Source organism: Cynocephalus volans, chromosome X (genome assembly GCF_027409185.1).
Source record: "Cynocephalus volans isolate mCynVol1 chromosome X, mCynVol1.pri, whole genome shotgun sequence".
NCBI lineage: Eukaryota > Metazoa > Chordata > Mammalia > Dermoptera > Cynocephalidae > Cynocephalus > Cynocephalus volans.
Genome location: NC_084478.1, coordinates 128,018,926 through 128,035,361, shown reverse-complemented (window position 1 = coordinate 128,035,361; position 16,436 = coordinate 128,018,926). Strand labels below are relative to the sequence as shown.

Here is a 16,436-nt window from a genome sequence, read left to right as displayed (position 1 = left end):
AGAAGGCGCTGAAGTTTGCTAAGAAAACACCCCATTTTCCAACCAGGGCACCTGGCCTTCCCCCACTCCCGGAGGAGTCAGGATGGGCCACTGTGATGTCTGAGCCACCCCTGCCAGGACAGGACTAGACAGGCTGGGGGACTGGCTTGCTGACCAAATGAAGCATAGACTGTGGCTGCTCATTGTCCTGTGCAGGGCGTATAAAGGGAGGCCAGGGGCCCTGGGACAGACCACTGGGCAGTGCTGACATGGCAAAGGAGACCAGGAAAGCACAGCTCACCGGAAACACCAAATCGGGGAAGAAGAGGAAGAACCCCTCTCCACCCAAGTCCAGAGGAAAGGGCAAGGTGAGATGACCACCCAAGCTCCTTCTCGTCTTCTCCTTGACTCCTTTCTCCCAAGACTCCTACTCTGTCCTCGCCTGGTCAACCCCCTCAGCCCACACGCATTCTCAGGAAGCCCCTGTTCCCATCCCTTCTCCACCGTCTTCCCCAAACCATTGCCCATCTGTGATCTTCCTGTTGTCCTTACAGGAGCCCAAGACATCCGTGAAACTTAAGATCGCTTCAAGGGAGTGTAAGGACAAAAGCCCTACAAAAATTATCGCCCCCTGTATTAAACCCCAAAAAGGTAAAGGGCCTACACTATTCAGCCACTATCAACAGCTGAATGAGGAACTGCAGGAAAAAGAGCCATAGCAGGTCCAAAAGGACAACGAGATTTGTCCTTGCACCTCGGGTGAAGAGGAGATCCCGGGTACCAGTGATGATCTGCGCAGCCGCTAAATTAAGAGTGAGACCAGAAACCTCAAAGTTATCTGCCCTGGATTGTGGCAATTGAACCTATGAGGACGTGCCTGAACTTTGGTCCCCCTTGCAGCTGCAGCCCAGCCTCATAATCGGGCCCCGGTACCTTCCATGCATCAGCAGGCGGCTCAGCACCCTCCTGTGTCTGCATCTCCGCTTAGTGACCAGGCTGCACATTCAACTCTGTCTTGCGCCACCGCCTATGCTAGTCCTGTCTCCCTACCTTATGCTCGGGTTCAGATAGAACCTCACGTTTGACCGGTTTTGCAGGGAAACCTTGGAGGACCAGAACATCCCTGCCCGGCTGCCTCACCACGCCTGACATTTTCTCCTCTTCTCACCGCTTCAAGCAGGCCACTTTGGGGTACCAATTCCTCCCTGGCACTTGATGCTCCAGGTTGAGGATGAACGACAAGGCCTGATGCACGAGGAGCAGGTTGGTCTGGGGCTTCTCACCGTTGAGGTGCAGCTGGCACATGCGCCCCAGTTCCTTAAAAGCTTCTTCGGTGTCTCTGATCCCCAGCGACTCATGGGGGTTAGTGGTCAACCGGCGTTCCTTCTCCCACTCGGCCTTCTGCTCTGGGGTCAGAAGGTCGTCCTCATCTGGGCTCCTCCGTGTCCGGGGGCCTTCGACTCCTTCTCCTCCTCCGAGCTGTCAGCCACCGACGTGTTCTCCTCGTCCTCCGTCTCCTCCCGCTTGATTGCGCTGGCACCCGCCGCGGCACCCCTCGCCCAGTCCGTTGAAGGAGGCGGGAGCGCTCAGGGAGGGCGCTGGGCTAGCTGGGGAGGCGGCCGATGGCAGGCGGCCGACACTGCCTGCGAGGCCCTCCTCGGAATGGGCGTCTCCCACCAGGTCAGCGTGCCGCCCGCCCTGCAACAGGGGGCCTGTGGCTGTGCAGCAGCCCGTGCACATTGCACGCCCTGCCATGGACCACGTGGATGCTTTCGTCCCGGTGCTCCAACATCCTGTTCAGGCTGTGGGGACCCCATCGCAGCTGGGCTATAAGGCACAGGGAGCTCCTGCTTGGGGCCACTGCGGTGTTCCTGCCAGCCTTCTGGGGAGCTCACGGGGGTCAAGGGGCTAGAGGAGAAGTTATTGTTGGAATCATCCGGGGAGTAGGTGGAGGCCAGGGCCTTCCCAAGGGCGTCGTGCAGCTGCAGGCTGTGGTCCCGCAGGAGCCAACGAGGCTGTTGGTCCGCTGATGGCCTGTGGTTGGAGACGCTGCTGTAGGCGGCCCTGAGGGCCAAGGAGAAGGTGGACACAACCCGAAGCCCGCCGTTCACCTCTGCTCCCTGCAGCTGGTAGCCCACGCGCTGGTGCTGGTGCAAGCGACCAAACACACTGCCACAGCTCACTGAGCTACAGGCCTGGCGGGAGGGGCAGGGGAGACCAGCTTTTGCCCAGCATGGCCTGAAGCCCGCCCGGCCTGGCGGACTCCAGGCTGCTGTCGGCGGCTCTCCACTGAGGGTTGCTGGGGTAGGTACTGGGAGTCACCCTTGATGTCCAAAGGGGACAGTGGCCTGGGGCTGCTGAGGGCCAGCTTGCCCGGCAGGAAGCCAGCCTGAGTCAATTCGCCAACACCCGCGTCTCTCCTGAAAGTGGCATAGGCATTCTGCTCACCACCCGCGCCTCCAAGTTCGGGTCCCAGGAATGTCGTGGGACTCACCCAAGTGGGCCCTTCACTGTAGGTGGGGCTAGGGTCAAAGGGGGAACTGTTCTGGTTGCTGGTGCCCAAGGAACCCGAGGTGGGTGAGTCCTTGAGACCCGACCCTCCAAACCGCTCACCTTCAAGGAGGCGGGCAGGCCCTTCCCACTGGCCACAGGCAGCAGAAACATCACGCTAAAGTCCACGAGGTCGCTGACTTCCTTGTCTGTGCCCGCAGGTGCCATCCTCTGTGGCTGACTCATTCTCCAGCAGTGATGGTGGGCACAGAGGCCTAGAGACAGCCCCGCACAGCACTGCCTGGCACACAGTGAAGGAGGGTGGGGTGTCGGGGCGGCGGTAGCATGAAACTGGGGGCCCTTCCCCGACAAACAGGCATCACTACCCGGCCCCACACGGTCACATGTTGGCGGCCGTGCGTGGCCCTGGCCCCCTCCTCCATGTCACCTGGGGCGTTGGGTCGGGTCGTGCGTGGTCCCTGCGGTGCACGGATCCTGATTATAAATTTAGTTACGTTTTAAAATAATTTAAGATCTTAATTTATATTTTAAAAAGCACTTTCTGTGCTGTAGTTAACTGAAGTAAATGGAGAAGAGATTCCCTGTCTAAATGGCAGGTTTAGATTTTTTATTTTTTCTGGGTTAGATCTCCACTGTAGATAAGTGACTGAGATATTTAAATGGAAATGGGCAGCAATTAGTAATTGGGAATAGATTTCAGTCAGAAGTAAAACGGAAACATTGCTGTAATTAAAAAATTTTCTGTCCTGCCTCATTAATTTTTGTCTAACCTAACGTCATCATGACATTCTTATGTCTTATTTTTTTAAAAGGTCATTTGTTTTTGTGTGTGTAAGCTCTTATATTTTATTTTTTCTAGCTTTATTGAGGTGTAATTGACAAATAAAATGGTCTATATTGAAGGTACGGAACGTGGTGATTTGATATACATATGCACTATGAAATGATTACCACAATGAAGTTAGCACATCCATCACCGCACACAGTTATTTGTGTGTGTGTGCTGAGAACACGTAAGATCTACTCTTAGGAAACTTCCGGTATACAAAACTGTATTAACTATTGTTACCATACTGTTCTTTAGATCCCCAAAACTTACGCATCTTGTCACTGAAAGGTTATAGACTTTAACCAACATCTCCCCATTTCCCCCACACCTGAGCCCCTGGCAACTACCATTCTACACTTGGATTCTGTGCGTTTGACTTTTCCTATCTGGCCTTTATTATTTTGAGGTACATTTCTTCTATACTTATTTTGTTTTTATTGTGAAAGGCCGTTCACACGATTTCAAATGATTTTGATGATGTTCAAATGATTTTCCTGCATCCACTGAGATGGTCATATGATTGTAGTCCTACACTCTGTTGATGTGGTATATGCCTCTTACTGATTTGCATATGTCCAACCACTCCTGCATCCCAGGGATAAGTCCTACTTCACCATGGTGTGTGAACATTTCACTGTGCAGTTCCATTCGGTTTGCTGATATTTGAGGATTTTTCTGTCTATTTTCATCACAGCGATTGGGCTGTAATTTTCTTTTCGTGTAGTGTCCTTGTCTGGATTTGATGTCAGAGTAATGCTGGCCTCATAGAATAAGCTAGAAAGTCTTTTCTCCTCTTCCATTTTTTGGAAGAGTTTGAGGAAAACTGGCATTAATTCTTTAAATGTTTCATAGAATTCAGCAGTGAAGCCATCAGGTCTTGGGCTTTTCTTCGTTGGAAATTTCTTGATGAGTGACTTAATCTCCTTTCTCAGTGATCTGTTAACATTCTAAATTTCTTCAGGACCTAGTCTGGGTAGGTTGCATGCTCCTAGGAATTTATCCATTATATTCTAGGTTATGCACTGTGTTGGCATACAGTTATTCATAATAATCTCATAGTACTTTGTATTTCTGTTGTAGCAGTTGTAATGTCTTCTTTTTAATTTATAATTTTGATTGAGTCCTCTCTCTTTTTTGTTGGTTAGCTAAAAGTTGTCAATTGTTTGTATTTTCAAAAGTCCAATTTTTAGTTTTGTCGAGCTTTTAGATCTTTTTTTCTCTGTATTTTTACTCTAATTTTTATTATTTCCTTCTTCCTGCTAATTTTGGGCTTAGTTTTTTCTTTTTGTAGTTCCTTCAGGTGCAAAGTTAGGTCATTATTTAAGAACGTCCTTTTTTTCTTAAATGTAGGAGTTTATCACTGTAAACTTTCATCTTTGAACTACTTTTGCAGAACTCCATAAGTTTTGGTATGTTGTATTTCCGTTTTAATCTGCTGTAAGATTTTTCTTTTTTTTTTTTTTACTTTTTATTTATTTTTTCAAGTGGGTTAAGTGAGCCTTTATTAGAATGTTGTAGCAGTTGTGTTTGAAGAAGGCAGGCCTAAAAATTAAGGATTTTAAATTAAAGTCCCTAACTGCATCAACAGAAAAACAGGACTGGAGCTGCACTGGGGGACAGAGGGACCCAGTTCTCACAAGGACGTACACCTGTGCATGGACACCATACGCACTCACTGTGCATGGAGCTGGACCAGTTGGCGGTAGACACAGAACGACTTCTGCCTTTCATCGTGGAACTGGTTTTTATTTATTTATTTATTATTTTTTATGAAGGCTATGGGAAGCAGAAAGAAGCAGCAAGTACACGTGCTCCCCACCCAGGTAGTAGAGGATGAGGCATGTGGCAGAGAAGAGACAGCCCCTGAGAAAGCGGAAGGGAAAGCCACGTCCTTGGGAGGGAGCCAGGTATGCGCAAGAATATTAAGAGAACATTTGTAGAAGACGCAGAGAGGGGATAGACGGGGACAGACGGGGCCTCCGAAGTGAAAGAAAAGATGGGAAAAAGGGCTGTGGAGAGCCTGACGACGGCGATGGCAGCCGGTCAAAGGGCCCCCCGGTTCTAGGCGGGCACGCAGCGCTCGGCGGGACCCCGTCAGCCTCCCTCTCACGGCGGACAGAAGACGATCAGGCCACACGCGAAGCAGCTTCCCGCGAGTCTAGCCCTCGCCAGGCGGAGGGACTGCAACCCCCCTCTCCCCACCGTCTCTGATCTTGCGTGACCAGTGCTCATGTCCCCGAGGGGGTGCACCTGTGCCTGGAGACACTGCCATACCAGGCCGATGCGTGGACTGGACGGAGCAAGCTCACGTTCCATGTCCCTGCTCCCAAAATCCATTTAATATACTGTCCTCCGATACAGGACGTATCAGATATTAAACTGATGAGAATAGATACTACACATGATCTTGGCCAAAAGGCCGAGAAGCGATGTGGAACTGGTTTTTAGAGAGTGGGAGGGGAAAGAAAGAAAAAAAAAAAACAAAAAACCCAAAACTAAAAGAGGACCTGATCCTTTACAAAACATTTCTGTAGACACTAAAGGGGGTGGGGTAGGGGGAGGAAGTGTGAAAGCGAGCCCTGCCAGCAACCTCAGCTTTAAGGAAAGGCTCTAGCTAGCTAGACCCAAACAGAAATCCTCAGTCTGGGGGAGCAGCTCACCGCACACCTGGACGGCGCCTCCCAGCCCAGACGCAACTGTGCGAGGTCACCAGAGAGCAACGCAGGCCAGGGTGGCCTAAGACTGTGTCCATCAAAATGAATAGGAAAAGAAAAGGAAAAAAAAAATACAGTAAACCACCACCAGCAGCCGCACAAGAAAAAACCACACAGCAACCCTCCCCTCCGACTTCCTGGCCAGGCTTCAGGGCGTCGCTGCGGATTCTCTCCTCCCTCCGTTGTGGACAGCGCGCAGCTTCTGGGATCCCTACTCTCTGGCCGGGTCTGGATTTCAGTTTGTTCTTCTGTTGAGCCTGGGGGGTTGGGGGGTCTCAGGAAGGCTCAGCAAGGGAGGCTTTCTGGCAGGAGCGAGGCTGCGCTGGCGCTTCCTGCCTCTGCCACTCGTAGGGTTCATGTAGCCGCGGCCGCCCACGCTCCAGCGCACGGGGGCGGCCGGGACTACGTGTGCACAACAGAGACCCCGGGTCTGCTCTGTTTACTTTTAACTCCATCATCATGAGGTGCTTAAAAAAACTAAAAATTTTTCAACCTACAGTTTGCCCTGAAGGGACGCAGCCACAGATTGGGGGCCGAAGACAGGGAAAAACAAAAATAAAAGGAAACGCCCTGCGGGAGTCAGGAGCCCCGGGAACCAGCCTTGCTCAGACCTGTCACAGTGTCCACGGTGAGCCTCCCTTGCGCCCTCCTGGGGGCAAAAGAAGGCGGCCTGGTGCAGAACCAGCCCCGGAGGTCCACTTGACTGCTGGTGTTAGGCAAAGTAAAGGGAAAGAGATCGAGGAAGAAAGCCCCGTGGAAAGGTCCCCCAGTTGTAATCCTCGTCCGCCTGTGAAGCAGCATCTCCCAGCCGCGAAGAGACTTTGCAGCCAAGAATCGAGGTGTCGCTTGTGCAGAACGGCCGTCACACACACTGTAGGGTCAGCACAGTGGAGGGCGGCACAGTGTGTCCTTCTAGACCGGGGCCAGGTAACAGTGAGGAGGGAGCCTGTCCTCCACCGGTCCTGGCTGGCACTATCCCACGTGGCTGACTGGAGGGTGGAGCGTGGCGGGATCACGTCAAGGACGTACTCTCGCTGGCGGTCCACGGCCGAGGACGTCTTGGGTACTGCCAAACTCTGGGGACAAACGCAAGGGTACTGCGTGTTCAGGGACGTCTTCTTCCAGGTGGAGGCGGTGCCGCCCCTTCCGGCGCTCAAGGCTCTCTTGGAATGTCTGCCAGTCCTCCTGACCAGGGCCGTGCCCGAGGCCGTGTTTTGCAGTTTGGGGGCTGGCTAAACCTGTACAGGACACCATGGGTCATCGTGCCTGAGCCCCAGGACAGCTGGCTGGAGGCCAGTAGCACAGCTCTGTTACTCCAGTCGCGAGCCTCTCCTGAGCCGAGCACCAACTTACAGTGGGGTTTTATGAGCTGCTTCAGTGTGGGTGCAGCGCGGTGGCAGGCGCGGCGTCCTGCTGCAGGAGGCGCTGCTTGATCGCACGCTCCCGCTGTAGCGCCTTCACAAAGGTGGCCTTGAGCCAGCTAGTGCCCTCCACCTTGAGCGCCTGTTCTCGCACATGATGGCCCCGCCCTTGCGGCTTGCGAAGGCCATCTTGCAGTGCACGCACATGGAAGGTTCCTGGGACAGCACAAGGGCGGCCAACATCCGGCTTGCTTGCGTCTCCAGTAGGTTCTGCACCACTTCCTCCAGGCCAACTAGGTAGACGAACTTCTTGGCAGCACTGGGCAGGAAATTTATCTCCGGGGTGAGGGGCTTGGGAGGGGGAATCTCAAGCAGCATCTTCTCTAGCTGTTTGCACAGCTCGAGCTCGGCGGCCACCTCTTGGCTGCCTGGAGACTCAGTGGAGGTGATCATGGAGGCCACGCTGGTGGAGGTGGAGTTGGTCTGAGCGGAGTTGGTCGTGAACCCTTTAATGATGCTGAGGAGGGCTGCAGGATGTTGATGAGCAGAATGGTGTTGGGGACGTTGGTGACACGGATAAGTCCTTGCTGGATGACTCTCTATCCCTGAATTGGCACTCTGGGCATGGACACCCTGGGGTCCAGGAGGAGGGGCAGTGCCCCATGCTAGAATGTTGTCTGATGTTGTGGATTTGCTGGGATCCCCTGAGGAGTGGGGCTATGACCACCTGTGAGGTCACCTGCAGCACCAGCATTGAGGGTGCCTGCTGCCCTTCCCGGACCAGCAGAAGCGGGATCATGCTGCCCGGCATTCAAGTTGAAGAGGTCAGAAGTGACGGCTTGCTAGCAGGAATGTTTTGGGTGCCCTGCACAAGGAGAGGACGGGTGGTCACGGTGCTCCCAGCGGAGCATATGGGCTTCTGGGCAGTGGCTTCCTTCTGCATTTGACTCTGTGGCAAGTTTTTCAACAAGATGAGTTTTGCTTCCTCTGATCTTAATTGTTCTATCAGTTGCTTGATCATCCTTTCTCATCCTTCAGGACTACTGTTGATGAGGGCCTCATTGCTTGTTTCCATCAAGGCCACCTTGGTCAGCCCATTCACTCTCAGGTTCGAAGGCTTCTTATGGTTGGAGAGCACAATCACGTCCTCTCGGACTTTATGTCACTGTGTGAGGTGTGCATATCCACGTGCTGTTGCCAGTCTGCCCTTCACCTCTGCCCATGCCAACTGCCTGTGCTGTCCTTAGCAATACTTGGGCCAGGCTTGCTACCGGCTCAGGCATCACCCTCATATATCTGTCAGCATGTAAATTTGAAGCCAGAAATCCTCTCTTCATTTTATTTTCTTGCCGTCCATATCGTCCTCCGGGTCTGCGCAAGCACTAGTGTTTAGAGCGCTTCTGTGGCCATTCTGAACTGGCTTCAGGGATCAGGATGCTGGTCCTACCTGTAGGCCATGGCTGCAGCTGTGGCAAAAGGCAGTTTGCATCAACATGCTAACCAACCAGGCCACAGGTAGGAAGGCCTTATGGCAGCATGAGTTTGCGGGGCTACAGTCTCCCACAGGCTGGGCAGCAAGATGCAGGCGATGCGAGGCTGGGGTGCTCTGGCTCTGCCTGCGGGACTGCCGTTGCTTGTCCAGCAGCCTGCTGGCCAGTGCCACTAGCCACATAATGCAACCCTCGGCCGCACAACTGGAAACCAGCATTGGTGTTACAACCTGGGACATGCACAGCAGGTTGATGTGCCTGGCCTGGGGCCCCAAAAACTCTAGAGGGCTCTGAAAGGCAAGGTTGCCTGTCCACACTAGCTCATCAGGGCCCCTGCTGTAAGACTTAAATATAACTTATTATATATATTTAAGGTCTACAACATGATGCTTTGATATACATAGAAATAGTGTAAAGATTACTATAGTAAAGCAAATGAACATATCTCACACCCCATTGTGTGTGTGTGTGTTGTGTGTGTGTGTGTGTGGCAAGAGCACCTAAAAATCTACTCTTTTAGCAAAATTTCCAAGTACAGTACAATATTAAGTATAGCTCTCATGTTGTACATTAGATCTCTAGACGTTCTCATCCTACATATCTGCTATTTTGTATCAGCTTTGTTATCAGGTTAAAATAGACTGTTATTACTATAATATATTTCACACAAGCCCTTTGGTAATCACAAATAAAATGTTTATAGAAGTTACATAAAAGAAAAAAAATACAAATCCCCCCCCCACACACACACGCTAAGGAAGACGGGAAGAGAGAAACAGAGGAGCAAAAGAACTGTAAGAAAAACAGAAAACAGATAACAAATTGGCAATAGTAAATCCTAGCCTATCAGTAATTACTTTAAATGTAAATGGACTAACGTTCCCAGTAAAAAGATTACAGAGTGGCTGAACGAATAGAAAACAAAAGCCAAGATTCATCTGTATGTTGTTCTCAAGAACTCACTTTAGATTCACATACATACAAAGGGTGAAAGTGAAGTGAAGGCAAAAAATATTTCATGCAAATAGCAATCAGAAGAAAGCAGGAGTGGCTATACTAGTATTAGACAGAGTAGACTTTAAGTCAAACACTTCCTCTAGATACAAAGAAGATTATTATATAATGATAGAAAAGGTCAATTCAACAGGAATACATAAACATTGTAAATACATAGGCACCAAACATCAGAGAACCTAAATATATAAAAAAATTGACAAATCGGAATGGACAAATTAAACAATACAATAATAGCACGACTCTTCAATACCACGTTTACAATCATGGATAAAATGCCCAGTCAGAAAAATTAGTAAAGAAACAGCAAACTTGAACAACACTATAGAACAAATGTACCTAACAGACATATACAGATCTTTTCACCCAAGAGCAGCATGGTTACTTAATTCTTCTTAAGCACACATGGAACATTCCCTAGGATACATCACATTTAAGACAAAAAACAAGTCTTAATGAACTTTAGAAGTCAAATCATGCCACATATCTTTTATGACTATAATGGAATACAACTACAAGTCAATAATAGCAAGAAAATGGAAAAATTCATAAATATGTAGAAAATAAAAAACACACTCTTGAACAACAACTGGGTCAAACATAAAATCAGAGGAAGTTTGAAAAATATCTTGAGACATAAGTAAATGAATGCAGAACTTATTAAAACTTATAGGATGGAGAAAAAATAGTCCTAAGAGGAAAGCTTTTAGCACTAAAAGCCTACATTAAAAGAGAAGAAAAATCTCACGTAATCTAACTTTATGTCTCAAAGAACTAGAAAAAGAACAAATTAAACACAAAATTAGCAGAAGGAAGAAAGTCATAAAGATCAGAGTAGAAATAAATCAAGTAGAAGACAGGAAAACTATATATAAATAAAAATATCACCTGATTTCAGTTTTATTTTTAATACACGAAATCAACAAAAGCTTAGCTAGAGCCACCAAGAAAAAATGTCCCCTCAAAATCAGAGATGAAAGGAGATACTTTACAATAGATATGTCAGAAATCAAAAGGTTCACAAGGGACTATTGTTAACAATTTTGCAACAAGAAATTGGATAACTTAGAAGAAATGACCAAATTCCCAGGAACATAAAACTTACCAAGATTGAGTCAAGAAGAAATAGAAAGCCTGAACAAACCAATGACAAATAAAAAGACTGAAACAGTACCCAAAACCTTTCCAGCAAAGAAAAGGCCAGGACCAGATGGATTTATGGCTGAATTCTACCACACATTTAAAGAAAAATTAATACTAATCCTTCTTAAACTATTAAAAACAATAGAAGTAGAAGGAATATTTGCAGAAGGCCGGTATTACCCTGTTACCAAAGCCAGAGAAAGACGCCACAGGCAAAGAAAACTACAGGTTACAATCTCTCATGAACATAGATGCAAAAATTCTCAATGAAATACTAGAAAACCTAATTCAACAACACATCAAAAAGATTATAGAACATGACCAAATGGGATTTATCCCTGGGATGCAATGCTGTTTTAACATATGGAAATCTATCAATGTCATACACCACATTAACAGAATGAAAGATAAAAACCACTTGATTATCTCAATGAACGCAGAAAATATATTTGAAAAAGTTCAACTTCCATTCATGATAACAACGCTCAACAAAATAGCTATAGAAGGAAATTTCCTCCACATTTAGTCCATTTATGAAAAGCCCACAGCTAATACCATAATCAATGGGGAATAACTGTAAGCTTTTCCTCTAAGACTTGGTACAAGGCAAGGATGCTCAGTCTCACCACTACTAGTCAACATAGTACCGGAAGTACTTGCCAGAGCACACAACAACGACAACAGCAGCAACAAAAAGGCATCCAAATTGGACAAGAAAAAGTTAAATGGTCTCTTTCCAGATGACATGATTTCACATGTACAAAACCCCAAATAGTCCATGAAAAAAATGTTAGAACTGACAAATTCAGTAATGTTGCAGGATACAAAATCAACATCCAACCTTTAAGTCCCTGCTGATATTGACAATAAATTTCCACTGACTATATTTACAATATTCAGATTTCCATATTAGTAAAATGGTTGGCTGTTTGCTTAAGGTTTATTATTTCTATTACCTACCTGAGCTTGCTCCAAAGGGGATCGGAACACACTACACCTAAATAAGCCATAAGGATTAATTTGAACTAAAGGCAATTGAGACTCAACAGATGCCGGAAGAGTTCTATCCTCTTTTAGGCTTGATCTGCCTAAAAGGCAAGACATGGATTGCCCTTTGAGGAAGGTGCCCCCTTTATACCAGGGAGAGAAGAGCTACCATTCTCACTGAAGGCCGAGAGCCAACACCAAGGTGAGTAAGCATAAACAGATGTCAATAAAGTAACTCATATCTTTCATTACTTCACCCATGTATTTCCATACATCCTAGTCACTTGAAGCCTGTTAGAAAACAACTTGACAAAAACTTTAGAGATTTAATTGGCATTCTAGAATCATTTTAAAGTTAAATTCCTTACAGGGGTAACATACACGGAACTTCCTTATGATGGCTCATGTGTTGTTGCTGTGAATCTTCTGATTTTTTGGAAACTGCCCCACTGCCAATTTGACTTCATGATATTTAGCTCAAGTAACTCCATTCTTGTTTACTTAGTCTAAATAATGGACTCCCATAAACTCTACTTACTTAAGTCCAAACCCTTTTTCCTTCATTAAAAGGGTAAATAAGCCCCTGTGTCTAAACTTGAATTCTAGCAACCAATTGTTTGTGAACCCCAGTGCAGAAATAATGTTAGATATATGCTCAGAAAAATAAAAAATCACTATGTAAAAATTAGTTGCATTCCTTTATACTAAGAATGACCTATATGAAAAGAAAACAATCCTATTTATGATAGCATCAAAGATGAAAATACTTACAAATAAATTTAACCAAGGAGGTGAAAGATCTCTACACTAAAAACTCTAAAACACTGATGACAAAAATTGGAGAAGACACATGTAAATTTTCATGGATTGGAGAATAAATATTACTAAAATATCCACACTTCATAAAAGTAATCTCAACCCAAATTCCAGTGGCATTTTTCACAGAAATAGAAAAAACTCTCAAGTGTGTAAGAAATCACAAAAGATCTCAAATAGCCTTTGAAATCTTGAGAAGGAACAAAAATGTTAGAGCATCAAACTTCCTGACTTTAAATTATATTACAAAGCTATAGTAATCAAAACAGTATGGTACTGGCATAAAATTAGACACACAGACCAATGGAACAGGATAGAGAACCCAGAAATAAACCCAAGCATAATATGGTCAACTAATTTTTGAGAAGGGTGCCAAGAATACACAATGGGAATGGGTAGTCTCTTCAATAAATAGTTCTGGGAAAATTGGGTATGCACATGCAAGAGAATGAAGTTGAACCATTATCTTACACCATTCACAAAAATTAAGTTAAAATGGATTAAAGACTTAAAGGTAACACCAGAAACCATACAAGTTTTTGAAGACAACATAGGGAAAACATCTCCATGACATTCACCTTAGCAATAAATTATTGGATATGACACCATAAGCTCAAGTTACAGAAGCAAAAATAGACAAATGGGATTATATCAAACTAAAAGTCTTCTGTATAGCAGAGGAAACAATCAACAACATGAATAGGCAGTCTACAGATTGGGAGAAATTATTTGCAAATCATATATCTGATTAGGGGTTAATATGGAAAATATATATAGAACACACATAACTTGATAGCAAAAACAAAACAGCCCTGATTTTAAAATGTTCAAAGCATCTGAATAGACATTTTTCTAAAGAAGGCATACAGATGGCCAGTAGGTATATGATAAAATGCTCAACATCACTAATTATCATGGAAATTGAAATCAAAACCAAAATGAGATTACCTCACACCTGTTGAAATGCCTATTATCCAAATGACAAAAGATAAGCACTAAGGTGTGGAGTAAAGGGAACCCTTGCACGTTGTTGGTAGGAATGTAAATTAGTACAGCCATAGCGGGCAACATTATGAAGGTTCCTCAAAACATTTAAAATAGAACTACCATATGATCCAGAAACTCCTTCCTAGGGCATTTACCCAAAGGAAATGAATTCAGTACCTCAAAGAGATCTCTGTGCTCCTGTGCTCACTGCAGTATTATTCACAGTAGCCAAGGTATGGAAACAACATAAATGTCCATTGACGGATATGTAGGTAAAGAAAATGTGACACACACACAGGGATATTATTTACCTTTAAAAGAGAAAGTAATCTTGCCATTTGCAACAACATGGATGAACCTAGAGGACATTAGGTTAAGTGACATAAGCCATACACAGAAAGACAAATACTGCAAAATCTCACTTATGTGTGGAATCTAAAAAATTCAAATACGTGGGAGCAGAGAATGGAATAGAGGTTACCAGGGGCAGGAATGTGGGACCAATGAGGAGATGTTGGCCAAAGTGCACAATGTCGTAGTTATGTAGGATGAGTAAGTCTAGAGAATTAATGTAGAATAGAATGACTATAGCTAATAATACTGTATTGTGTGTTGGAAATTTACTAGAAGCATAGTTTTCAGCTATTCTCAATACACACATGAACAAATATACCCACACGTTCATGCACACACGGTAACTATGCAAGGAGAATGATATGTTAATTTGCTTGACTAGAGTAATCATTTCACTATATATGTATATATCAAAACATCATGTTGTACACCTTACATACATATAATTGATATTATAAAAAGATTAACTCAAAGGAGATTAGAGATCTTAATGTAAAAGTGAAAATTCTCAAATTCTTAGAAGAAAACATAGTTCTTTGGGCCCCGCCTGAGGGCCCGGGTCATCAAGCCTGGGACCAGACCCCCTGCTCACAACCAGGCACACTGCCAGTGCCAAGGAGCATCACCTCCATGTGGGTGACCCACTATAGCCACCACAGTAACCACGGCTGCCACAAAAGTGTCTAGACGTCACAACTACCATGCAGATGGTCTGCCAGAGACTGGAGTGCATTGACACAAGGAGAGTCACCAGCAGAGTCCACAGAAAAGAATAGGATGTCTTTCTCCAAAAAACCCATTCCAGAGTGACACAAGAAGCATATGCTCTATAGTATTGGGGGGCCTGAACACACCTTTCAGCATTGGACAGATCATCTAGGCAACAAATCAACAGAGTAACTATTACTCTTTCAGAGGGAGAGAAGACATCTAGGGTTATCAGTGGTGGGGGGGTGGAGAGGGGGATGGGGAGGGATTGGACAGGGGTATAAAGAATAAGTACAATTTGTAACAATATACATACTAGTAATATTGATTTGATCAACATATGTCAACATTGAATCCCCAAAATGCATATAATCAATGATTCAATAAAAAAAAGAAAGAAAGAAACCAGAGTTCTAAGTCTTCGTGATGATGGAGTAGTCAATGGCTCCTTAGATATAACACAAACAACACAAACAACAAAATAATAGGGAAATATGACTTCATCAATATTAAATACTTTTGTGCTTCCCAGGTTATAACGTATAAAAGAGGAAGACAAGCCACAAAATGGGAGAAAAATTTTGCTAATCTTGTATCTGATAAGGGAATTGTATGTAGAATATATAAGAACATCTATAAGTCCATAATAATAAGGCCAATAACCCAAATTAAAGTAAAATATTTGAATAGACATTTTTCCAAAAAAGATATGAAAATGGCCAATAGGCATATGAAAAGACACTCAACATCACTAATTATCAGTGAAAAACAAATCCAATCCAAAATCAGATATCACTTCACACTCACCTGTATGACTATAATAATAAAGAAAGACAGGCAATATCAAGCATTGGCAAGGAAGTGGAGAAATTGGAGCCCTCATATGTTGCTGGTAGGAAGGTAAGTAGTGCATGCAGTTTGGAGAAAGAGTTTGGCAGTTCCTCAAATTTAACAGAGGGTTTCCTTACGGCCTACCAACTTGACTCCTCTGTATATTCCCAAGAGATTTGAAAACAAATGTCCACATACAGATTTGTACAAGAATGTTTACAGCAAAGTTATTCATAACAGCCAAAAACCAAAAAGTGCAAACAACCCAAATGCCTATCAACTGAATGAATAAATAAGATGTATTGTATCCATTCAATTATGAAGTACGGATAAATGCTACAACATGGGTTAACTTTTAAAACATTATACTAAGTGAAAAAAGCCAGATATAAGAAGCCACATATTGCAAGCTCCCATTTATATGAATGTCCAGAATAAAAAATCCATAGAGAAATAAAGTCAATGGATGGTTGCCAGTGGCCGGGGGTGGAGGGAGTGTGGAATGGGTTCTAATGGGCACTGAGTTTGTTTTTACATTCATAAATCAGTCCTCAAATTACACGGTGATGATTTCACAACTTTGTGCATATACTAAAAACCACTAAATTACATAGTTTTAGATGGTGACATTTATGTTGTTTATCTTCATAAAAACAAGGCATATTCAGTTATAGTTATTACTAAAATATTTTATAAATCAAAATTTTAGCAC

At 44.9% G+C, this 16,436-nt stretch overlaps 1 non-coding gene and 2 pseudogenes across 1 annotated transcript; all 3 read right to left on the bottom strand.

Moving 5' to 3' along the window:
* Positions 1–1,011: 1,011 nt before the first annotated feature.
* LOC134368388 (transcription factor E2-alpha-like) lies at positions 1,012–2,715 on the bottom strand (annotated as a pseudogene).
* A 2,843-nt stretch (positions 2,716–5,558) lies between these two features.
* Positions 5,559–5,750, bottom strand: LOC134368867 (U2 spliceosomal RNA). The gene has a single exon (XR_010022554.1). It is a non-coding gene; the product is annotated as a U2 spliceosomal RNA (small nuclear RNA).
* Positions 5,751–6,647: 897 nt separating this feature from the next.
* On the bottom strand, positions 6,648–9,066 carry LOC134368386 (transcriptional repressor p66-alpha-like; annotated as a pseudogene).
* Positions 9,067–16,436: the final 7,370 nt, after the last annotated feature.